The following is an 18,112-nucleotide window of genomic DNA, read 5'->3' as shown; positions in this document are numbered from 1 at the left end:
GTCTGCCAGCTGTGTCGCTTTTTCTGCTGTGACGTTATATATATATATATATATATATATATATATATATATATATATATATATATATATATATATATACGTAAAGAATGCGGGCAGTTTCGCTCGAACGGTCAACATCACCACTTGTCATGGCGCTCTTTGGCCAAGCCTGGCCCTTGCGCCACAAAACACCACATATCATCATCATCGCTCGCACGGTTAATCACTGAAAGCGGTAACAAGGTTGGCTTTGCTCACGAATTCATGCGACATTGTTCTAATTGCACGCGGGTGCGACATGTTGGCTAGACGCATTGGGACGCTGCTGGCTTGCTAGTGGCGCAGCATGCGACACTGCTCTTGCTGGGTCACCGCAGGAACTCGGGTTGCCGGCGTCGCACTGCGACGGCTCACGAGATGACACCAATCGCAAGCCGGCGGCGTTATCCCAGTCAGCTATTACGTGACGTTAGCCTGGCCGCTCACTCCTCAGACCAGAGCACACGTACCAGCTCAGCATCTGCACTAGCGTGTTCACAGCGTGCGTGCGTGAGCAAAACGCGCATGCAAGCAGTGGAAGGCACAGCGTAGCCCTTGCTTCGCTAACCAAGAGACTCAGCTTTGCGTCGACGGTGCTTCGGCTTAGCTTCACCGTTCTTGTAACCAAAGGGTCTTCGCGTCTCTCGAGAACCTCGCTAAACCTCCGAGCGCAATGCGCTTATGCGCTTTCCGCGGATCAGCATGAAAGCGCTGGCGGCGACGGCAGGAATGTTCCTCAAACATACAAGTAATTGATATGGCGATCATGACGATGACAACTCTGTTTCTTTATTAAGGGAGCGCTCGAAGGCCTATTTTGTGGAAGAGGAAGTGGAGGGGGCCGGGGAGCTATCATGATAAAGAAGCTGATTTGCTGGTCGCGATGATGATAGAGCACATGAAATTGTTTTGCGAGCAAGGGAGGTAACTAGTCCCGAGGGCTCCTGGGTAGCTGTGGTGTGTTCGGCCAGACTGACGATTCGTTTCTCCTGCTACGCATGCTGGAGCCACAGTCGCCGCTCTTGCTTACGTTTGGCGGACACGGACGTAGTCCACATGAGAGCCCAGGCAACCCTGCACCTGCCTTTTCTTGTTTACCTATCGAGATGTGCATACCTTAGTGTTACGTCTTCTTCCCGTGCTTCACGGGATCTTATATGAATCGAAATATTCTTGCCATAAACTCTTATAAATTGGAATTAGTAACCACTAAGAAAAGTTGGATCTTGAACGTGTTACTCTTTCTGCTGTACAGCAGTCAGTTCGAAGTAGACCGCCGGTACTGCTCATCAAGACGTTTATACTTATTAAATAGCTGGAACTAATATCTTGCACTCGGTGGGTTTTAATAGAAGAAGCGACAGAAGTGGAAAGTGGACTTCATTACAACGGCAGTTCGAGTGCAAAGGCATGACGCAGACATGCATTGACTTCCAACTGAACTTTCTCATCGTGACAGTTATGCACCACGTAAACTGTCTAAGTTGTGTGTCACAACATGCCCTGTTAATAAGGACAGTCCTTGTTTTGCAGGTTCTCAACAAGAGCGCCTCTTTAAACTCCGTATTCATTGTACCATCGCACAAAGTGTTGAAGTTCTCCTGTCTTGTCGCATCCACTACAGTTTGAAGAAAGGGTACGCCCCGTCATAAATTGCCATGCTAGCCGTAGGAACAGCTCATTTCTTTATTTGATGTAGAAATGACCCTTCGTCTGCAAAAAAATGCTCGGCTACTCAGGGAGTATTTTGCAACCTATCTTTGTTGACAAAATAACCTCCTCGATTTACTGGAACGGCAATCCAAAAGTTATTCTCTAAACCATAATTTTTTTTAAATTTTTATATTGCGCAGCCAGAATTCTTTCCAAGCTTTCAGTACTTACATATAACTACATAAGCATTTCGAAGGCGATGTGGAATTGTCCCTCTTCAATACAACAAAGAGGCTAAAAATATTATAAGCAATGATTCTAGAACTAAATCCCCACCATTTGAATAAAGAAAACCGATAAAATCCTCAGCGCATAAGCGGTCTCTGCCCGAGCCATGTTCAGTTCGGCGACATCAGTCGATCTTGCTTTTAAGGGTCCGATGTCATCCGCAATCTGTGGACAATTCTGAAGTTTATACCAGACGCTTCAGTGGGCGTGTTTATCGCATCCCTGTCAGTGTTCGTAAATGAAGAATGCACTTGGAGAAAACATGAATATTGTAAATCGGAACTGGCTGTAACACGAGAGAGCCGTAATGTTCGGCTATCGCTTGGTTGCCCGACATGAAATATGTCCTTGTTCCCGGTCTATAGCACACGCTTCTGGATCCCTCCCAAGTTGTTTTGTCCTGAACGTATGCAAGAGAACAAAGCCTTTTCTTTTAACTTGTTTCGGCTTGAAAATTTAATCAGGAAAATAGACAGCGAGCATGACTGCATTATATATAAGTAAGCCTCTCATCCGGCCTCGTCAGTGTTACTTTTTGTTTGTCTGTATGTTTCGTTGCTATCTCCATATTGTTTTCGTCGGGGGGGGGGGAGGTATTGCTTCACTTTTGGTATATTTTCCGATATTGTTGGTTAGCGATAGAACTACAACAGACTATGAGCTGGCATACCATGGAGCGCTTCAATTGGTTGGCCATCGTGTCAATGGTTTAGGCAGAATAAAATAAATTTAAGGATAAATAAGTGACATTACGTCCAAAGTCACATCAGATGTCTACCCAAACCGCAAGCCAACTGATATTTTTTTAATCGTGAATCGGTGTGTATCACTTTATTTGAGGCGACAGTGGGAAATCATTTTAGCTAGATTTGGTGGCAAATTGTAACCAACACGGTGGTTATAGAGCAGTGGGAATCATTTTCGGCTAGATGATAGCGCAAGATATGCGGAAAGGGACAGCTTCATTCGGGACAGTCCTTTTGACTAGCTATTTCAAACAAAATGAGAAAACAAACCGAGGAAAAAATGTATCCTGAATCAAGAATAATGGATAAATATAAAAATATTTTGCCACACCAGCTGCTACATTCTAACCGAGTACTGCGGGCGAAGCGTGATTTGAAACAAATATTAGATATGCAGTTTCGCAGTATTGTAGGACGATTTTCTGTAATGAAAACCAACTCTCCTATCGCCGTCATGACGTCGCTGTATTCAGCAGAGACTTGCAGCGTGGTAGTTTACCGCAGTGAAGGCCTCAAGGGACGGAACGTAAGAATTTAATGCATGAGAAATCATTATATGTTTTCACAAAAACAATTTCATTTGCCAAGCTCTCGTAAGCAAGCTAACAGAGAAAAACTAAAAAAAGTAATAGGTGTAGATAAAACTCGCAACAGCTTTTCATAACAAAACTCTTGCTCAAGTTTTCTTCAGGTATTGTTCCACACTTGTTTTATTTCGATGCTAGAAAAATTACTTTAAAGAGGAAACGTTAATAACACTAAAATTATGCCATACTTTATGTGAAGACTATTCTTCGTGATTCTGCGGAGATATCAGGAACGCCTATAGCGGGACAGTACGTTCACGTATTTGTTGAAAAACGTATCCGAATGCTGCACACAGTTTTCCTGTGCAGAACGCTATAGAAGTCGCGCTCCCCTATTGGCTGCGGTGCCGTGCTTTTGTGCACGAGGTCGGGGGTTCGATGCCTGACCGCACCTACCCCACTCTGATGATGGGTAAATAAAAAAAAAAAACACTTGGGTATTAGGTTTAGGTGCACGTTCAAGAAACCCAGGTGATTTATACAATCATACTGCCTCCATTATCGAGCTCTCATATTCTGCGTGCTATTTTGAGACGCTCAACCTCTGTAATCTGACATGCATTGGATGTATTGTAGCGTTTATATTCACGTGGTCGCCATATTCATACTGTATAAGGTCATTGTGCAATTTTTTTTATCAATCACGTGGTTTTTGGTAATGTGTTATTGTGTTTTCTTGTGTTAATGTGTTTTTACATTTATGTGCTCATATGAAGTTTACTCCCTGATTTTCATGTTCCGACTCCAGCTTTAATGTGAAGTACAAGGTACAAGAATTTCTGACTCGTTTTATTTTAGATAGACTGCTGTATCGCATGTGGTAATTTTTTTCTGTTCCAACAAGTTACTTCCTGTTCGATGAAGAAACGCCGAAGAGGTTAATTTACAATGTTTAAAAAAGCACGGCTACAGACACAGGATGCCAAAATCAGTATGGGACACACAGGGCGCTTTCCAGTTCTCTTTCCTGTGTCCGCCATATCTGCCACTCTTCTAGAGGTTAACCTAAATTTATGGCTTACGGGAGCAATCCACGTCCCGAAACCCATCGATTGGTGTTAAACAATAGGCACGCGTCCTCATCGCGAAGTGTGATAGATTGCTCAAAAGGAGGCCCATTCATTAGGCGATGGCATACTCGCGTAGGTGACAGTTTGATGGAGGAGCGTGCCGATGAGTCTGGTAGACTCTTTTTTTTTTGGTCGATTCGGCCAACGTGCTTTCGTTCCACGGCCATTGTCTGCGCCGCTCGTGTCTACTCCTAGCCCGAGCCTTTGTCCAAGGATTGCGACGTGACGTCAACGGATGATGCGTGTTGAGGCCTGTCCCATGACTGGGACGGGCCTAGCTAGAAATCGAATCACGTTTGTTTATAGTTACCACGTTTATTTCCTTTGAGCGCTACTTTTAGTACGAGCCATTGAAGAACTAGACAAGATGTTTGAGACAGCCATGCGCACTCTTCCACCCCATGCTGTCGGTAAATCTTGCAGTACAGGCTAAAGCTGTGATCTACTTGTGCTATCAACAATCGTAGTTTTGGCTCGCGAAGTCTCGAATTTATTGATCATCTGGAATATTAGAAGTTTTTCATGTACAACCTAAGAGGCAATTTACTTAAGCCTGCAGTGATTTCTAAAATAGACAGACAGACAGACAGACAAAGAACTTTAATGTGATTTCTAAGCAGAAAGATTAAAAAAGCAACAAGCGCAAAACCCGTTGTTGCGTTCTCTTTATGCGGCGTTTGCTCTATTCATTCAACTGCGGCAACAAAGAAAAATGTAATTTGTGTTGGGCCGATACACCAAAAGCGACTTCCTTAATTTCTTTAGTTTTGTGTTTTCTATGTAATTCGAAACGCAGAGATGGGCGAAGCAATTTGTGTGTTTTTTTAATTATTTCCTGCTCATTCTTTAGCACTTCTCAATCAGGTACGGACGAATGACTGTGAACGCACACATGGCGACATGGCGACGTATACGTCATTCCACCAATATCAGGAGCTCTGCATTTTCCATTCGGTGATTAGAGATATTATGGCGCATTGCTTGATACAACGGAAAGCCGTTTTTTTTTTCCTTTGCTGGACCTCTCGGTGCACCATTGCGTGGTGCGCGCACTGTATAATGACCTTCTGGTCATGTGGTTGGCAGCTAGGCCTACGATGAGGCTGAGCCGTTAAATAAACAAACAAGGAAACAGACGAACAAACAGTGGTAAAAAAAATCCTGTACACTGAGGTACAGCGTAGAGATCACAGATCGCATGTTCATGGCCGTGGCGACGTTGCCGCAGTTTTCCGTTTATGAAGCGATATTGTTCCACCACGCACGTGCTGACTCACATGTACCGTGTTTTTCGTAATATTGCCTGCACGAAAGCGAATTTTAATTATTTCATTTAATTGAAATAAATTACAGAAAGTACGCAGCCACATATATAACTCTGACCGTGGCTCCTTTTAAAAGCAATAATGATGAAGAGATTGTTGTAAAGGAAAGAAGTAAATGCATGGTTTCACAAAGTCTATACCGAAATTCCATAATGGAGTAAAAAGAAGTCCACATAGAATCCTAGACGTACTGAAAAATACGGAACATATGGTGGAACGTGGGCCGGTTCCACCTCGCAATGCATGGAGTCCTGACACATACACGTATAATGAATTAAGAACACGTACGCGAGGTCACAGTGAGGGTACAGGTTAATAATACGGGAATAGAGACATAAATACACTTATTGCGTATGACGTGAACAGAGACGAATACACCTGTTATATAATACGTGAACAAAGATACAATACTCAAGGCTATCTTACCACATAAGGTGTATACAAAGATAAATATGATACATATGTTAGACTATATGTGTTCATATGCACAGAATATGAGCACGTAAATGGGTATGATGGAATTGCGTAGCGTTTACGTAATTATATCGAATGCAGCGCCTAGAAAACATTTGACATTTATGTTTCTTCAAATTAACGATCAATAATTTTAACGCTTTTATTTTTCGCTATGCTACTTTCAAGGGGCGTTTGATGAGTCAGCAGTTTTGAGTAACGAATTCAATATTCTCCATTTTGATTCCGTAGTCAAATAGAACTGACACTCTTCGCTAATGGGAATAGTTTTTGAATTGTTTTTGAATGGTAACATTGCGAGCTTTTTACTAACAAACAAAAAACTGATCCAAAAGGAAAAACGAAGCGAGCTTATTCCCCCCCCCCCCTCTCCCCCTCTCATAGTGGTTTTGCGGAACGGCCACTTACGCAAGGCGTGCTGTGACATTAAAGAAGCAAGAAAACTTATTTTTTCGCCCTCAAATATCGCTCAGTGATGACATATTGTTGGGTAATAATTCATAATTCTGCAACGACGATTTCTTCTCAATGAGTATGAACACGCTCGACGGAAACGTTACTGGGTAATATAGCAGCACCATTTGCAGCGATAGTTCTTTCTTGGCTCTGACATTGCCTTAGTCAGCATTATAGTCTGTTTTACTTTTACAGGTACGCACAAATGCTAACGGGCAGACAGGAATGCCCATTTAAGGCCTCATTCTACCAATTCATGAACACGTACGCTCTAAAGAATCATGTTTATTTGTTTTTAATGCTTCCGTCGACTTTTGACAAAGGTTGTATGATAATTGGTAATATATGGACAGAAACTTGCTCAAGTTGCCCATACTTCCATGTCAATATTGGTTTATATCATTGGTGAAAGTCATGTTACATATTTGAAAGCTGTTCGAAAAATATTTCATGTTTATTCAGTTTAATTCGCTACTGGCACTGTTATATTTGTATTTGCATTTGTAAGGCCGAGGAATTTCAGCATAGCATGGAAGGTCGGTGCGGACGAATTTTATGTTCAATCTTCACATAAAAAGTTTGATTTTGCTATTTTGCTGGACATTAATGCTTCTGATGGCCAGTGAAAGTATCCAAAAATGGAGTCCGCTGCGCACCTAGAAAAAAAAAATGTCCTACGAAAACATGCAAAGCGGCGCAGAGTGACCGTCTCTACCCCACTATGCATTGGTGAGGGTTGTACGTGAGGCCAGCACATCTCGTAAGGTCGCCGTCCTTCACAGCGTGAATTCCGACGTCTTCTGATTTGGCCCCGACTTGCAGTCAGCGGATTATCGATTTAGGCAGTGGTTCTTGAAGTTGACGTCGAGGAGGCGGAAGGCCGTGAATACGACATTATTCGTGTCCGATAAGGTTTAAAAGAGTTTCCTGAAGAATCTCGAGTGTTTTCCGAAAAAAATTTACACTGGAAAGCATACGCTGGTCCTGAAAACCCCCGAAAAGCAGTCAGAGACGTCGCTGGGAGGGCACGTAAATCCACTTCGCAGGACGGTAGAATGCCGTTCTTTGCTCCAGCCAGACAATAGCGAGAGTTTATTCCGAACCATTGTGTATTTACATCTCGCTTGATAAGGCACGCTTTTGTGGCTGCCGCTTTGTGGTCTTCTTATAATAGTAACTGCTGTAACATCTTTGAATAAATAGGATGTCTAGAAGGCTGGTACAAATACGTAGTGAGTTAATAATGACACTGGAAAATTATCAAAAAGTTATACATAGAACTCAGAGAACTCAGAGAAAAAAAAGCACTCTTTCACCAAAATTTGAGGTTTTTATTGTGAGCCGACGCACGTCTAACCGCTATGTGATGAAGCTCACAAAGGTAAGAGTTTGTATTGACCCACGTATTTGGTCCCCTTTTAAACAAAACAACCCTACACCGATCAGCTCGCCTCGATCAAGCTGATCAGTGTAGTTGCTTTTATGCGGCTTCTCCCTCCTTGTCGTAAAAGAAAAGATACAGAAGTTCCACTGAGCTGAACATGTATAGGTTCTAAGTCTGTAAACGAATTGAGGGTTGCTTTGTAGGAATATATGGCGCTGAGCTGCTAACAAAGGACACATCACTTACTGCGTACTTGTAGGAATCTGCTGTGACTTGGTCTGTACTAGTAGGTTCTGTAGGTTTTGGCAGTGTCCCTACTAGTAGCGTTGTATCAGACAGACTGCGAATCGGCTCTAAGATCATTTGGTCAACATGCGCTGAGCTTGAGAAGCTGCAGGTACCATTTATGTCTTGTCAGGTAATTTGACAACGACACTTTTTCTCATCCGCTAATTATGAACAAATATGAAACATGCTACTTTACTGGCTGTTATTGTGTTATTGTGTCTTTGTTTTTACAGTAGTATTTTGACCGTGACTGCCAATGGAATAGTAGCAGCCACAACTTTAACTGCTCCCTACCCCCCCCCCCCCCCGGTCAAACCATAGTTTTCTCTCCTACAGTTGTCTTCATTACGCGCCTCCCTTTTTGCCTGTCAAAAGTTCATGCATGAGTGGATTGAAATTACCGACACCCTTACGCCATCTTCTAGTCGTAGCATCTGTCTACGTTGCCCGATGACGAAGGCTGCCTCCCGTTCAGCGCAATTTCGTACGAGCTATGGCTCCCAGAGCTCAACTACAAACTTTGATGAACGGCTATGGAAAACCAGAATGGAATAACAGTTCTTCAATGAAGACAATGCAAGTACCAGAGGTGTTAAACATGGCATGCCACCTTTATTCCTCCACTCGTGGGAGTTTTAAGCTGCTCCCGACGGGGAGTTGAGAAGTTGTTTATTGATGAAGGTAGTCGAGATGAAGTCATTGGCAGTGAAAGCCACTCTACAAGTTCGGTTCATGCCTTCTACATTTGGAATGAGTTTCTGCCGGAGGGGAAGCTTTCTTTCGTGTAAAAAAATTCGACCAACTTACAGAGGTTTATTCCCGTGAGAATTACGCTTTTAGGTTTATGGAAAATTTGCGAAAGCTGGCGTAGGAATGTACTTCTCTGCGCCCAATTTTGCCCGGCTTCTTTGTTTGGAAATGGGAGGTGGCGCTTGAGTTACAATGCCTCCTACAAGCTAAGGTGTTGTATTAGAACCAGTAATATACAACCATCATACAACCTTATCACACAACATTATCAACCTTATCAACCTTATCATACAACCTTTGTCAAATAATACCGTGAAGGTATTTTTTCAAGCTATAAACGCCTCTGCTGTGCTCCCGAAAAATATACCAGAACATTAGTTGTTCTTAGCCATTTTTCTGTGTCGTAATAAGAAGATATGGTCCGCGAGTTATTTTGCTTTTAATGAAGTGGCCTTACGGCAATGCTCTTTCCTCACACGTAAATACACCCGTAATGTACCTAAAAACGAAAACTCTGGTTTGTGGGAGTCCGTTTACCATTTCATCATAGATGAAGGCTGCATTCTCAATCTAGGGCAATATTAAACGCTACGCTCTTCACCTCCTTCCACTTAGGTTTCAGCTACAGGCGGAAACTTTATCTACTTTTTTATTTTTCATGACAGCGTTACTCAAGTCTGCAGTTGCGAGCGTATTTATTTATGCGGGACATCATTCCAAGTAAGTGAACGTGGTTCCAGGTAGACGTTTGTAAAGCATTGTTGCAAGAAAAATGTTGCAGAACATTGCCTTAAATAACATCAGTTATTTCATTGGAACAAAGCTGCGCATATTTGTTTTTACATGAAGTTAAAACACGAAAAAAATCGGATGTTGGAATGCTATTCCATTTGTGTGGTGCCTTTCTTAGGACGCGGTTCTACTTAGGTAAGCAGAAGATATTTGCAGATATAAATTTGGAGTGGGATTCAAAATTAAGCAGCATTTAGAATGTAGACATGTCTAACACGTCAACGGTGCTTTAACTTGGGCTTGTTGGAAGGCACTTATGCGCAAAAACAGCACTTTTGAAGGGGACAGAGGCAGGCAGACAAGACAGACATGACAGATACCGATGACGAAATGATGATAGGCAGAGATGACAGTGTCTGTCCTCTCTTGGCAGACACTATCATCCTATCCTGTCTGACCTCTCTGTCCTATATGCCCTTTCGACTCGGCCCAAGGCTTCTGAAGACAGACAAATGAAAAATGAAGCTAGGCCAAAATTGCTTGTGGATTCGTGGCTGCTTATGCTTTATTATCGATGCGGTTGATATCACGTTAACCATTGTGCTTGAGTATGTGACTGTCGAACACTCTTAAACGCGAAGTGAAGGCAATATATGCGCACTTTCGCGCCTTTACACCGGTCTAACCATTCGCATGAGTTCTTAGTAAAGTAGAAGCAAAAATTCAATAAGAAGCCTTTTTTATCTTCTTGGAGTTGCAATTGTATAGGAGTGACTGGTTCAAGTTAGCCGAAACCTAAAGCCGCCCATTCAGTATTTTTCTTCGCTGCCAAAAAATAAACAAAAGAAAATACATTCCCATCTCTCTATTGAAAACAAAAGCAAATGTGTTTCACAGCTTCAATACATCTGCTATACACATAAAAAGTTACCTCACGTTAAAACTGTCTACGTCAGTGAAGTCTTGGGGCGAAGAAAAAAAGTCTAAAATGAAATCATTCCAAGCATCTGCTTTCAAAGAAGTTTTAAGGATGTCAAGAGAAATTTTGTTGGGACAGTGGCTTCCAGAAATCCCTGAAGGCCATATCCACTCCGAAGCCCCAGTGGACCAGCCGTCTTCTTGCGCACTGAACCAGAACCTCGAGCCAGTCAGAAACAAAATACGCGTGTCACGGCACAGACAGCGCAACACCAGTAAATCCGGAAGCGATTCGTCAGACTCCCCTTCTTTTATTGTCTAGAGTACGTATTTGCAATCTGTGTGCAATCTGCTCAGTGCCGCAAAGGGGATGGACATTCTGAGTAGCCAAGCGCAGCGAGACAAGCATGCTTCAGCAAGGCTCTCATTGTAACCGTCTTTCTCCGAGCAGCTCGCTTTATTGCTATTGCAAAACCTGGCACACCGTAGTCGTACAATACCATTTCTCGACACTCTGACTCACCACGTGCTTCGGCCATTATGCGTAGCGCGCTGCTTTTACTCAGAAAGCCAGCGTAAATTGCCTTATTGGCGTGAAACGTCTTTAAAAAAGGCTCAAGGGGGGCACTTGAGGAAACCGGTGTAATGACAATGTGCTTTAGAATTACCGCGTATTCCTTTGAAACAGCATTACCCATCCGCTTAATTTTGGTGCCTTTGTGCAGAGGAACGAAGCCATTTCTCGGTCATGCACGTGTCCCATGCGCAGATGACGCTGTAGCTGCGCCGCGCATGACGAAATCGGAGCTAAATTCAACCTCTCGTTCCGCGTTCAGAAAGGCGTATTTCGGCAGTGCATTTGGCGATCCGAATGGGAGTTGTCGCGTTTCAGAGAACTCACCCGAGCCATAAGAGTCATAAACCATCAATGTCACATCTGTGCTCGATCAGAGGCAATAAAGCCTACAGGTGTGCCACTCACTGCTCACATATTATGTTCGATCCATTACGGCACCCTAAGTCTGATGACGCACAGGGTTCAGAAATTTTGTGGAGACTCAGGGCAGCAAAGACAGCAACAAGACTATTGCACGTCCAACCCCTTTGACCTCATTGAAACGTACACGCTCGCCTCCACAGGGTGTGCAAGTGTAGGAACCCCAACAACCTGCGAGTGGGGCGTTCTCAAGCGGTGCAGGGCACCCTCAGGCACCACCAGCATAAGGCGATCACTTCTTTACCCTAGGGGCCAAACGTCTCCAGTAAAACGAACGGGTCCACTACAAATAGGGAGTGAGCAGGATCGCAAACTTGGAATGTAAAATCCGCACTAAGTGTAACACAAGCTATAAGCGTAAACCTACCCGCCATGGTTTCTCAGTGGCTATGGTGTGAGGCTGCTGAGTACGAGGTCGCGGGATCGAATCCCGTCCGCGGTGGCCGCATTTCGATGGGGGCGAAATGCGAAAACACCCGTGTACTTAGATTTAGGTGCACGTTAAAGAACCCCAGGTGGTCGAAATTTCCGGAGTCCGCCACTACGGCGTGCCTCATAATCAGAAAGTGGTTTCGGCATGTGAAACCCCATAACTTAGAAGCGTAAGCCCACTAATGCGTTAATAAATACAGAATTTTAGTTTTCGCATGCCAAAAAGTTAAGGGGACGCAAAGCACTGGGCTTGCAAAAGAATGCAGGAAGGCATGCAACAGAAGGCAACGAGGTCGCGGAGCTTTGGGTATGCAAATATCCCTTTGCGGAAGCAGATTCGCTTGGGCACGTGAAATCTCAAACTCCGCAATGTAATTTCTGTATTTGGTTCCGCCATTCCTGTACGCCCTTGTTCCCGTGCACCAACCGTTGCACACGCAACACGTTTCACGTACCCGACGGCGGCTGCATAACCACGCGCGCCAACTATAACACGTATTTCAGGTACGAACAAAGTAGGAAAACATCACCAGCCAAAAATGAAATATAAATATCCTGAGTACTGTACCTGTCGACTCGCATGGTTACGCTTAGACGCTTGAAAAATAGCTTCTCGGAGCGTACGCTTGTCATTGTTGCTGGAACATTTAGATATGATTGCCTGAAAAAGGATGGAAGAAGGCTTTGGGAAAATTTTAAATTGAACATGTACTTTGTATTTTGTAACCATGTACCATGTCACCACGGAAGGCGACGCGCTCCCGAACCTAAACGAGACGGCGCACCGGACGGCGCGAGACATGACCCGCCGCGCCGAACAGGGCAACTCCTCTCGAACGATAGCGAACGCTTCTCGAGCAGAACGGGACAGGCTCACAAGATACAACGACATCACCAGTGCATATTTGAACGCCATAAGGATATACCTACCGCCGAGTCCCAAATTGAACAGGAGGCAGGCCGTCGCCTGGCGACAACTCCAGACAAACACGTTTCCTAATCCATTCCGTCTCAAACGTATCTTCCCAGATAAGCATCAGGACGACACGTGCAAATTGTGCCAGGAAGGACCAGCAACACTCAAACACATGCTGTGGGAGTGCAATGTAGTTATAGGAGGGATGGAAGTTACTCCGGAGACCCTGTCGTCGAGGTGGGCCGCCGCTCTGCGCAGCTCAGACCTCGGAATCCGGACGTGGGCAGTCCAGCAAGCCCGTGAGGCGGCGTTGAGGCAGGGCCATGACGTTCCTCCGTGGGAGACCTGAGCCCGGGTCGCGTTAAACCTTGCCGGACGTACAAGAAAGTTGTATCCATCCATCCATTTGTATTTTGTAGCACAGTACATGGGATTCGGACGCAGCCTCAACGCTCATCACCAGCTGCCAGGCAGGTCTTTCTGCTCCTGCGTCGGGCCTGTGTGCTGCACCATTTGGTGCTGAACTTTAAGTGCGGTCGTTGTTCATGAAGGGAAAATTCTAGTTCATTGATCAGATCTCCCACCAGGGGAAGTCTTACGCAAGTGTTCCTCCGCGTGCGTCCCGGAAATGCCCGTAGCTAAGCAACAAAGCTTTAAAACGGATTGCAAATTTATTTCAAAGTTGTTTCACTCCCTAAACGAATACCGAAACGTTGGCAGCGGTACAAGCAGCAACCGCATCAGATGAAAACTGTCCAGACTAAAGAAACTAACAATGAGAATTTAAAGAAAGGAAACGTGATAATGGAAGAGAGAAAGAAAAATCGGAACAGTCTCACAAAAGAGAAAATTTGTCAATTTACTAGTGATGACAGACCATCCGTAAGTAACGTCAGCCGCCCTTTGTAGCACCCACTTCGCTCCATCTACAGGAGCTCTTCCTTGTTTCGTCGAAGTGACCACCGCCCCCTTTTCCAAGCTTAAGGACTGCCGGCGAAGCTCATTAATCTTCGTAATGAGCGGCTCAACTCCCGCCGGGGTGCTATCCAGTGAACGACGCCATCTGTTTCACGCCGAAAGCATCGACGTGCATTAATTGGTTTAAGGTCTCAAAAACAAAAAAAAAAACAAAAAAATAAAAGTGGGGGAGGGGCGGGGGGAGAGCTTGCATTGAAACAACAACAATAAAAACAAGGCTGCTTGAGTGAAGAAAAAGTGGATGTGTGCTTGTGCTTCTGACCTTTTGCAGCTTCCATTGGTTTTGTCTTGGTATTTGTAGACAATATTATATTATTTATTTTGCGAGAATAACACTTCGCAGAAATTTAATAAAGCGGTAAGTAATATTTGCGAAGGAATTCTCAAATACAACAAAGCCTAAAGAGGGTATTTCTGTGAGGTATTAAATGTTCCATTTCAAAGCTCTCGCCGTCATCACAGATGCTGCGACTAAGGTGTTTATACATGTGTGCAACGAAATCGTTAAAAAAGATCGTCCACAAATATAAATGCACGAGCCTTGCAATCTCATACGTACTTTAGCTTGGTAGTTTTGTACCTTCACAGCTTTCATTTATACGAATTATGCAGGCGAATGCATGGGAAAAAATACGGATACCTTTACGTTTTTAGAGAGATTGATAAGTACAGGCCGTAGCCGAGGAACCGTGGCATTCGGTGTCAACATTATTTTACCCAAGTTGAAAAACTGGGTAAATAAATATCTGTTTAATTACCATGCGTTTTGCTAACATTTGCACAGACCGTTTACAATCGTTTTATGGCCTTTAGCATGTGCTAACATCCTATTAGAGTATATATAAACACCCCGCAGGGGCGTCTGCGTAAGCAGGCGTTTGGTGTGTTGCGACACCACGGACCCGAGCACACGAGGGTTGGACCCTCCCGCGTGTAGCCGTGCGCGGCTTAGCCGTGTCCGGGGAAAAGGGGATCCTGGGGGTTGAGCCAATGCCGGGTGCTCGGACCTTTAAGGCCCCTCGGCGGCGGCAACACACCCCTTTGGCCTCGGCTTCACGTAGACGGCATCCCCGGACTGACCCACCCGGGGGAAATCGGTAGTTGCCTTTTCCTGTCTCTCTCTTCCTCCAGCCTTCGACTTTCTCTCACTTTCCATCTTTCCTGTCTTCTCCTTCCTTCCGCTTACTTCCAAATTTTCCAAGCAGCAAGGGTTAACCTTGTGTGAATAGCCAACCTAGGTTATCTCATATTTGGTTATAGTGATAACGTACAGCTGGCGTTTGCAGGACCTGTTCTTACAGTCCCTGTAGCGTCCCCTTGTAGGACTCCACGGTGGGTGGCTGGCGTTATTGCCGAAAACTCAATCCCTTTATGGCAACCTCTTTCCCTCCGCTTCCTGATCGCCCTCACAAAAGAGGGCGCACCGATGAAGTTTTCCAGTTCCTTGGACGTCAAAGACCAAACTTCCCACGTTACCATGTCATCCACTCCGATAAATCCGATCAACAAGTACGAAACATTTCCCCTTTTCTAGTTTCTAGGTCCTTAACTGATGTCCTTGGTCCAGGCTACAAGGTATCAAGGCTGGCAAGTGGTGATCTCCTGTTAGAGCTCCATGATCAGAAACAGTACGAAAAGTTGCCCAGTCTAGTATCATTTGGAGATGTTCCACTAACAGTGAATCCACACCGCACTCTCTACACCACCCGCGGCGTTGTCTGCTCCAGCTGACAGAGACTGAGCTCCTGGAGGGCTTCAGCGATCAGAATGTTGTCAACGTGAGAAGAATTAAGATGAGAAGAGATGGAAAAGAAATTCAAACAAAGCACCTAATACTCACATTTGCTTCAAGTATTCTGCCCGAATCTGTAGAGGCGGGGTACATCAAGCTCCGTGTCCGGCCATATGTGCCGAATCCCCTAAGATGTTTCAAATGCCAGCGTTTCGGCCATAGTTCGCAGAGCTGCCGGGGCCGCCAAACATGTGCGAAATGTAGTGCCCTTGAACACGCCACTGAAGCTTGTAATAACTCTTTTCACTGTGTAAACTGTGACGGGGATCACGCCGCGTACTCGTGGTCCTGTCCATCATGGAAAAAAGAAAAAGAAATAGTTACAATCAAAGTTAAGGAAAATATATCGTTCAAAGAGGCACGAAGGCGGGTATCATACCTGCCCAAGAAAACCTTTGCCGATGTGGCGCGTCAGGGGGCAGCGTCACAACGGCCTCCGGCGGCTGTCCGACCCTCAAGCAGTGAGTCGGCAGTTACGCCATCTGGCCCCGCGGCGGTTGCAGCTAGCGCTGCTCCGTCAACCGAGGAGAAGGGATCATCGACCCCGAAGGTGGGCGCAGCCGAGGCTGCCTCAACCTCCCAGGTCCCCTCCAGCGCTGGCAACGTCCAGCGCAGCCAAATCCCTCAGGGAACCCCATCGACCTCCGGGCTGGTGGGCGCAGGGGTCTTGCCCTCCAAGGCGGGACTCCCTCTGAAAACCTCTCGCTCGCAAGAGCGCTTGTCCGGCGCCTCACACGAGGCAATGGACACTACACCTGACCCCAAGGCGCACCCAGCGCCTAAGGAGCGGCGAGGCTCCCTCGAACGCTCCAGAAAGAGTAGAACGCCCGTTACAGGGCCTCGAAAGAGCTCTGTAACTTAAGGCATCACCTCCGTTTCCATACACACAGCACTTATTTACCTTCAAAATGGCGATACAAATTATTCAATGGAACGTCAGAGGTTTTTTAGGAACCTTGATGACGTGCAAGAGCTTATACAAAAACACAATCCAAAAGTGCTGTGTCTACAGGAAACACACTTAAACCCACAACACACAAACTTTCTCCGACAGTATGTCAAGTTCCGCAAAGATCGCGATGATGCTGTCGTATCATCAGGCGGTGTTGCCATTTGTATTCATAAAAGTATCTCCTGTCAGAGTTTACAGCTACAAACCCCCCTTGAGGCAGTGGCGGTTTGAGCTGTTTTCCTAAACAAACTCATCACCATTAGCTCTCTTTACGTGCCCCCACACTACAGGTTAACGAAACACGAATTCCAATCCTTTATAGATCAATTGCCAGAACCTTATGTTCTTCTTGGCGATTTCAATGCGCACAGCTCCCTGTGGGGCGACTCTCGCATAGACGCGCGAGGACGTCTTGTTGAGCAGTTCCTTTTTTCTTCAGGTGCGTGCTTGCTGAATAAGAAGAAACCCACTTATTACTGTTTGGCAAACAATACCTTTTCTTCAATTGATCTGAGCATAGTTTCTCCGTCCATACTGCCTGAACTCGAATGGGAAGTTACAAATAATCCCTACGGAAGCGACCACTTCCCCATACTATTAAGAACACTTAAAGAAAATGAATATCTACCACAGGCTCCTAGGTGGAGGATTGACACAGCAGACTGGGAGGAATTCCGAAATTTAACTCGTATATCATGGGATGACATGTGTTCTTCAGAAATCGATGCTGCTGTGGAATACTTCACAGCCTTCATAATGGATGCCGCATGTAAATGCATACGTGAAGTAAGTGGCTCGGCATGCAAACGGCATGTCCCGTGGTGGAATGATGAATGTAGATTCGCACGTAGGAATCAAAACAAGGCGTGGGGGTTGCTACGTGCTTCGCCCACTGCAGAGAATCTTGTTAACTTCAAGAAAGTTAAGTCTCAAGGCAGGAGAACCCGCCGACAGGCCAGAAGAGAGAGTTGGCAAAAGTTTTTATCGAACATCAACTCGTTTACAGATGAGGCGAAAGTCTGGAACCGCGTAAATAGAATTAGAGGCAGACAAACATATTCACTCCCTCTGGTAAACACACAGGGTGATACGCTGCAACATCAGGCAGACTCACTTGGCGAACACTTTGAGAGTGTGTCAAGTTCAAAACATTATTCGAAATCCTTCCTAAAGTATAAACAAATAGAAGAATGTAAGCCACTCAAAAGAAAATGTCTACAGAATGAATCGTACAACTGCCCTTTCAGTATTGCCGAGTTCAGAGCTGCCTTGAGCTCATGCAAGAGCTCTGCACCGGGATCAGACAGAATCATGTATGAAATGATCAAAAACCTA

This window comes from Dermacentor albipictus, chromosome 7 (genome assembly GCF_038994185.2).
Source record: "Dermacentor albipictus isolate Rhodes 1998 colony chromosome 7, USDA_Dalb.pri_finalv2, whole genome shotgun sequence".
Lineage (NCBI taxonomy): Eukaryota > Metazoa > Arthropoda > Arachnida > Ixodida > Ixodidae > Dermacentor > Dermacentor albipictus.
Note: the sequence above shows the minus strand (reverse complement) of the source record.